The sequence below is a fragment of the Typopeltis vanoorti genome, chromosome 5 (genome assembly GCF_054136105.1).
Source record: "Typopeltis vanoorti isolate ZY-2024b chromosome 5, IOZ_Tvanoo_1.0, whole genome shotgun sequence".
Taxonomy (NCBI): Eukaryota; Metazoa; Arthropoda; class Arachnida; order Uropygi; family Thelyphonidae; genus Typopeltis; species Typopeltis vanoorti.
This window is the reverse complement of record NC_143553.1, coordinates 33,528,735-33,536,635: the sequence shown is the minus strand read 5'-3', so window position 1 is coordinate 33,536,635 and position 7,901 is coordinate 33,528,735.

The window sequence follows — 7,901 nt, the reverse complement described above, 5'->3', positions numbered from 1 at the left end:
GAAATGGAAGGATACAGTGTTTTTTTGTGCGAAGATAGAAAGGACAAGAAGGGAGGGGGAGAGTGCTACTGATAATAGCAAGGGAATTATGTCCATATAAAGTACACATGAAAGAGGGAAATAGTAGCAGTGGTTTTGAGGGTGTAAGGTGGAGGTTGACAGGAAGAGATGTTTAGTTGTTATAGGCCAGGGAATGTGGAGGGAGGTGATTAAGAAATGTATAAACAATTTGGATTAGTGAATAAGGGAAGGGTGATTTTAATTATGGCAGTAAAGAGTGGAATAAAGCGATAGCATTTAGGAATAAGGAAAATTAATTTTTTGAGTTCTTGAGAGACAATTACCTTAGGTAGTATGTAAAGGAGAGCATGCGAGGATTGAGTTTTTAGATCTGATCATTTCATCAGAGGGTGTAATTTTGGGTGGCGTTTTGCACTCCCCCTCCAGTTGGTGAGAGTGATCACCTGGGTTGTGGCTAGCCATATGAAGACTTCTGTGAGAAAAGATATTCATTTGCAAGAAGAATGACGATAAAAAAAACACAATTTTTCAGGAAATGAGTTTGAAAGTTTTGAATCAATATAATTGCTCAATACTCTCTTAAACATTACTGTTTATTCTGGGAAATGATTGTATTTGAGTAAAGGTACTTATGTCATTCTTCCAGTAAATAAAATTTAAGGTTCCCTTTCAATTTCTGCAGATAACTCAAAAACATTTTTTTTTTTAGTTATGTCATTCTTCTTGCAAATCAGTGATATGTGGAATTACAGGACTGGTCATTATGAGAAACTCAGGAGACAACTAGGACCATAGCACAGAATGAGGAGTTGAGTGAAAAAGAAATAAATGCTGCTTGGGAACTAACAAAAAGATTATTAACAGCATCAATGTGTGAATGTATTCTGAAGGTTAAAAGGCTGAATAAGTGTGAAATGGATGAATGAGAGGATTAAGCATTAAGCAGAGGACCTTAACTTGCAGAAATAAAGAAGTTCTGATTCCATTGTATGAGGCCTTGATCAGGTCTCATATGGATTATTGTGCATAGATTTTGTGTCTCAATTTTCATGGTAATAAGGATATACTGGAAAGGAGAAGACTGACTATGGTGTTAACTGGTTTTCAGGATGTGGAATATGAAGACAGATTGAGGGAATGCAGTTTGAAAAGCCTTATGAATTAGAGATGAAGATAGGGGATGTGATCGAGACATTTAAATTGGTAAAGTGGTTGTTATCAGGTTAATTTGGAAGAAATTTTTCATAGATGGGGTCAAACGGGGGGGGGGGGGGCATTCCTGAAAGCTGAATAAGGAGCAGGTTCTTGCACGGAGAGTGTTTGGTGAGTGAAATGTATTGCCTGACATTGTGGTGAATGTGGGTTACATTGAACGAGTTTAAGGCATGGTTTGATGGGCTTTGTGTGTAACAGTGTACTTCCCACAATGAGTCTTTTGGCTCTGTGTAGGTCTGGTGTTAATAATAATAATAATGCAAAACACACTTCCATTTGAATGTATATTATTGTTATGTATTATGAGAAGGGTCACTACCCAAACTAGTTTTGGCCTATATTGAAATCTCATCAGCAGAAACTATCCCCAGAAAGAAACCAAAGTGAAATCAATGCAGAAATCATAATTTTCCATATATAAGAAGTAAAACAGTGTATCATATTATTCAAATACTCTGGCAGAGGATTAAAATTTTGGACATATGGAAGGGAGCTTCTGAAAACAGTAATAGAGGATAAAGAAAAAAGGGAAAACAAACCCTCAGTGAGGTGGATCAATGGTATGTCAGGAGTGACAGGTCTTCAGAGAGTTGAAGCATCAGGAAAAGACTAGCGTGGGATCTGCTGATGTCTAATGAAATGCTGTATATAGGATGAGCAAGATATGACATGGCTATAGTCTATTGATTAAACCTAGTTCATAGGATTAATTATGAATTACATTATAAATTATATTAGTTAATTGGCTCATGATTAGTCTTTCTTAAAATTATTGGTGTTAGTGAAATATTATTATTATCATTATTAACACCGGACCTCCATGGAGTCAGAGACTCATCGTGGAAGGTACTTACTATTGCTCATCCATTGTATTGTTCGTCCAATACAATGCTCATCCAACCACGTCTTAATTCAATGTGTCCACATCCACAACACACTCAGGCAATGCATTCCACTCACCAACCACCCTCCATACAAAGAACCTACTTCTCACTCCTTTGCTCACACCCTCCTTATACAGTTTCCAGCAATGGCCTTTTGTTCTACTCCCCTCTCCAATTCTATGAAAAATCTCTTCCATATCTACCTAATAACAATCCCTGACCAGTTTATATGTCTCAATCATATCCCCCCCCCCCCCTTCACGAGGCTCTGCAACTTACATCTCAATCTGTCCTCTTACTCCACATTCCAAAGATTGCTGACTACCTTTGAATCTTCTCTGTACCCTTTCCAACATATCGTCATCATGAAAACCCGGCAACCAAATCTGTGCACAATAATCCATATGAGGCCTGATCACGGCCTCATATGGATTATTGTGCACAGATTTAGGGCCTTATACAATGGAATCATAACCTCTCTATTTCTGCATGTCAGGGTTCTTCGCATCATTACCATTATTCAATGTGATGTCTTCACAACTTGTGCAATGTGGCCCCTGAATTTCAGGTCCTTGTCCACCATCACTCCTAGATCTCTCATCTCCTCTACTTCTGTTAAGGTTTTCCCACCAAGTGTATACTTTGCATCCCATCGTTGCTTACCAAATCTCAAAACCTTACACTTGGCAACATTGAACTGACAGTTCCACTTTCATGCAATCTATTCAAGTCCTCTTGTAAGGCATTAACATCAGTCTGACTGTGCATTACTCTCCCCAGTTTTGCATTATCTGAAAACAGCTGGATATCACTAGTCAAACCCAACCCAATATCATTAACATACAAATTGAACAACATTGGCCCCAAAACTGACCCCTGTGGCACACCACTGGTGGCCTTTCTCTTTCGAGATATTGCACCCTTATATACAACTTTCTGATACCTATCCGACAGCTAGTCACTGATCCAACACAGAAGTCTGTTATCCAATCCCATCTCTTTCAATTTATTTAAGAGCTTGTCATGTGGCAGTCTATCAAAAGCCTTTGCAAAATCCAAGTACACCACTGTATATGCATCTCCTATGTCCAAGGTATTTTGTCACCTTGTTATAGTACACATGTGAGTTAGTAAAACATGATCTCCCCTTAACTAATCAATGCTGATAACCACAGAGAATACTGCTGTTATCAACCCATTTCTGTAGCCTACTTCTCACCAATCTCTCCAGCACCTTCACCACAACTCCAGATATATAGACCGATCTGTAATTTGAAGCTACAGCCTTTATGCAGTGGAACAATTTTACCCTCCTTCCACTCCCTTGGAACCTGTGCTGTTGCAAAACTCTTGTTAAACAGGCATGCCAATGCTACTGCCAGTTCCCTGGAACATTCTCTTAAAATGCATGGTGATCGTCCTATCAAATCCTATTGCCTTATTAACATCAAGGTTATTTATTTCCTCAAATATCTCCTGCTCACTCAAAATTAAGCTATCCTCTCCTATGTCCTCTACACTTAAGTTCCTCATGATTCCAGCCTGATCAGGATGAAACACACTTATAAATTGATCGAATACCTCAATAATGTCTTCTGCAGCAGTTACCATTCTACCACTTTCATCCCTTAACTTCCTCTTTCCATGATCTTTCTACTTGCCACATATCTAAAAAACTCTCTAGGGTTTTTCTTAGTCTGATTTGCCAATTTCTGCTCATCTCTACTTTTGTTTTCCTTACTAACTGAGTCACTCTTCTGGCTTGTTCTTCATGTGACTGATTACCATTATTCATCTTGTACTCCCTCCGAAGGACTTTCTTTTTCCAGATTTCATACTTAAGCTCCACGTTCATCCATTTTACACCAATCTTATTCAATCTTTTGGCCTTTGGGATATATTTGTACATTGATGCTGTTATGTATTTCTTTGTAAGTTCCCATGCAGCATTTATTTCCTTACTGCTCAACTTCTCATTCCATGTTATAGCTCGAAGTTGTCTCCTAAGCTTGTCATAATCACCAGCCTTATAATTCCACATATATCTTTCCTCACAAAAGCCTGCATATGACTAGCCGCAACACAGGTGATTACTTCATAATCACTTTCACCAACTGGAGGAAAATGTGAAACCCCTTTAACAATTACATCCTCTGATGAAATGACGAGATCTAGAACTCTTGATCCTCTCGTGCCTTTCCTTACATGCTGCCTGAGATAATTATCTCTCAAGAACTTGAGAAATTCACTTTCCTTATTCCCAAATGCTATCTCTTCATTCCAATCTATACCGCCATAATTAAAATCCCCCATAATAATTACCCTTCCTTTGTTCACTAATCCAAGTTGTTTATACATTTCTTCATCACCACCTTCCACATTCCCAGACCTATAGCAACATCCAACTAAATATGTCTTCCTCTCAACCTCCACGTTACACCACACTGCCTCATAATCATTGCCACCATTTTCCCCCTTTCGTGTCTACCTTATGTGGACTTAATTCCCCTGCTACCATCATCAGCAGCACTCCCCTCCTTTCCTGACCTTTCTATCCTCACGAAAAATACTGTTCTATTCCAGTTATGATATCATTTTCATTCAACGATGTTTCATTTATTCCAATGATTTGGGGATGAATAAACTCAATCACTGCAACCATTTCATTCCCTTTATTTCTGATACTTCTGGCATTTGTAAACAAACACAACAGTTCATTTTTAAGCCTATAGCCAGTCTTATGCAAGCCATATATTGGTTGTGATTTCCCCACTACACCTGCCAAATCACTTTTATCACCGCTTACCACATATACCTCCTCAGTCTCCACTTCTCCACCCACATTGCATTATACTCCATCTTCATACACACATTCACTCTCTCTCTGTCATGTCTCCCTGTCCACTCGAGCTCCCCCCCCCCCCCCAGTTAACAGAAGATATCTTGATAGGTATAGAAATTGAAAGAATCACCTTCATGGGCAACAATTTCCCTCACTTTTATTACATTTCCATTTGTCCATGCAAAAACATCTGTGCACAACTCAGTCATCGCCGTAACCTTTTTTTAAGTCTTGGTACACTTCTGTAGTAGTTTTTCCTAATTTGCAGTAAAATTTTATCATAGCTCTTTGCTCCATGACACAACTTCTGACATGCTCCACTTGCATACTCTTACTTCAATGGTTGCCACACGAAAATTGCTGCATCACCTGACTTGAAAGTTGCACCTGCAATCACAACACTCTAGCAGTCAAAACTATAAACATTTATTGGAGGTTTATTTTCCACTTGGTTAGACTATAATAAATTTAGTTTAATCCTTTAATCAAGTGTAGGCAAACAAAGTTTGTGACTGAAGTATCTTCAGGACTGAGGCAACTCGTAGTAAAGATGGACCAAGCTCTCATCACTCCTTGTCTCAGTATCTCCCATAATGCTAAGCACATCTCCTTGCGGACATGTATAATGCTATGCATTAAGGGAAGGGCCGCTACCCAGACCAGTTTTCCTTTTGGTAACTCATATAAGTAAATATGACCTCTTCATTGCTTCTGCCTTAGTATCACCACTTCTGGGTCTGGCTCCCACTGACGACACCTCAATAAAGGTCGAAACCGGTCTGGTAGTGGCCCTTCCCTTAATGCATAGCATTATATATATATGTCCGCAAGGAGATGTGCTTTGCATTATGGGAGATACTGAGACAAGGAGTGATGAGAGTGATTGGTCCACCTTTACTATGAGTTGCCTCAGTCCTGAAGATACTTCAGGTACAAACTTTGTTTGCCTACACTTGGGTAAAAGATTAAACTAAACTATAAACATGTTTCTTATTTTTTTATTCAAAGAGTTGTCCTGTAAAAAATCCATCTCATTACTTAATGGGCACATTGTGTACTAACAGGGGGAGTAGAGATGATATTTCATTCACAAGAGCATCCTCAAATGCTATGATCAATGCTATTTCCCAAGTGAACTGGCTCTCTAATGGATATCAGAGGATTGAGTATATACGATGATGATAAATATAATATATGCAGTCCGAGGAGTTTAATGATCTTCATGTGGGATCCAATAAACTGTCAACAACCTATGCATGTGTCTGTCAATTCCACTTACTTCATTCACTCATGAAATGTTATGTGAAAAATCTAGACTGCACATGCATGTTTATCATACTCTTCCTCAGCTTCCAAAGATTACTCCTGTTTACAGTACTAATGCATATATTACATTCTCCCTTCATTTATAAAACTTGGCAGGCAACATTCTGTCAGTCTACAGTTGAATAATTGGCATATGTTCAATTGTTTGCTGATGATGCAAAGATAGGCAGGACAATCAGGGATGCAACTTATACACAGCACTTATAGAATGATCTGAATAGGCTGGAACTATTGGCAAATGATAATATGTTGATTAGTAAGTGTAAGGGCATGCACTTTACACTTGCAAGGCTTTGTTATGACTGCACCTGTGCTACTGTGCACAGATTTAGTTTCTTTGGTTTTGAAGGATAAAGAAGTTATGGAAAGGGGCAAAGAAGAATTGCAAAGATGCTGTTCGGATTATGGAATGTAGAGTATTAAGACAGATGGAGAGTATGTGGGCTGCAGACATTGATAAATAGGAAAAAGAGAGTGATGTGATGGAGGTCTGTAAACTTCTGAAAAGGTATTATAGGATATTGGTTAATAGCAATTTTTGTTATATGGAAGGTGAGGAGGTAAACAAGGCATCTGTGGAAGTTATAAAAATGATGAGAGTTATATTTTTCTCTCAGAGCAGTAAAATAAATAAATCAATTCCATGAGATGATACAGCATTCTCCCTTTTTATGGGAGTTCATGGTACCATCTAGTCCCCCCAAATTTTATCCGGGCTCTGGAACCGGCATAGGCTGACGAATCAGACCTATGGCTGAGTCAGTATTCCTGACTGTAATCCGTGTGTGTCCTCAGACCAGTTTGCCTCTTGCGAGATGAAAAAACACCAGATAAACTGATGGAAAAAACCCTGCTGTCCATGCCCAAGACTGGCTAACTTGTCTGTGGCTGAGGAAGATCCTTGAGCTCCTCACGTCGTTGATGGGAATCGAACCTAGGACACTCCTTCCCCAGGAGTATGATTGTGAAGCGCAAAGCCACTAGGCTAACCACGCGGACTCAGAGCAGTGATTGAGTGGAATAGTTGCCTGTTGAAGTAGTAAGTGCACTAAACAACTGTGTTAAGGCATTTCTAATTCCCTTGAGCATTCCTTTAGCATCCATGCTGATATCCCATCAAATTTAATTGCTGTATTTGCATCAAGTCCTTGCAGTATCTTTAGTGCCACTAATTCATAAACCAATGGAAACATTGGGTTCCTCTATAGTATTTGGAGTCTTGTTGTTTCTGTCTGGAATATGTAGACTGGCAACATGATTTCACAAATAATTCTTGAATTCTGTTGCATGCATCCCTTTCCTGTGTATTTGTTATTCCTCCAAGTCTTTTTTACTTGCCACTTTGCAAAATAACCTCTAGGATTTCTTTTGCCTTATTCAGCTTTAATGAGGTTGTCTTCCTTACCATGGCTGTTATTCTCTTAGCCAACACATGATACTGCTACCAGAACTGCTAATGCCTCCTTTGATATTCTCTCTCTCTCACCACATTTTCTTTTTTTATACATCTCTTACTTGATGATTTTATTTAATCTTCCTGACTCTGGGGAATGTGTTGCTTATGCTGCTATTCTGTAGTTTCTCATGCCAAAGTTTTTTTAATTGCTATTTTT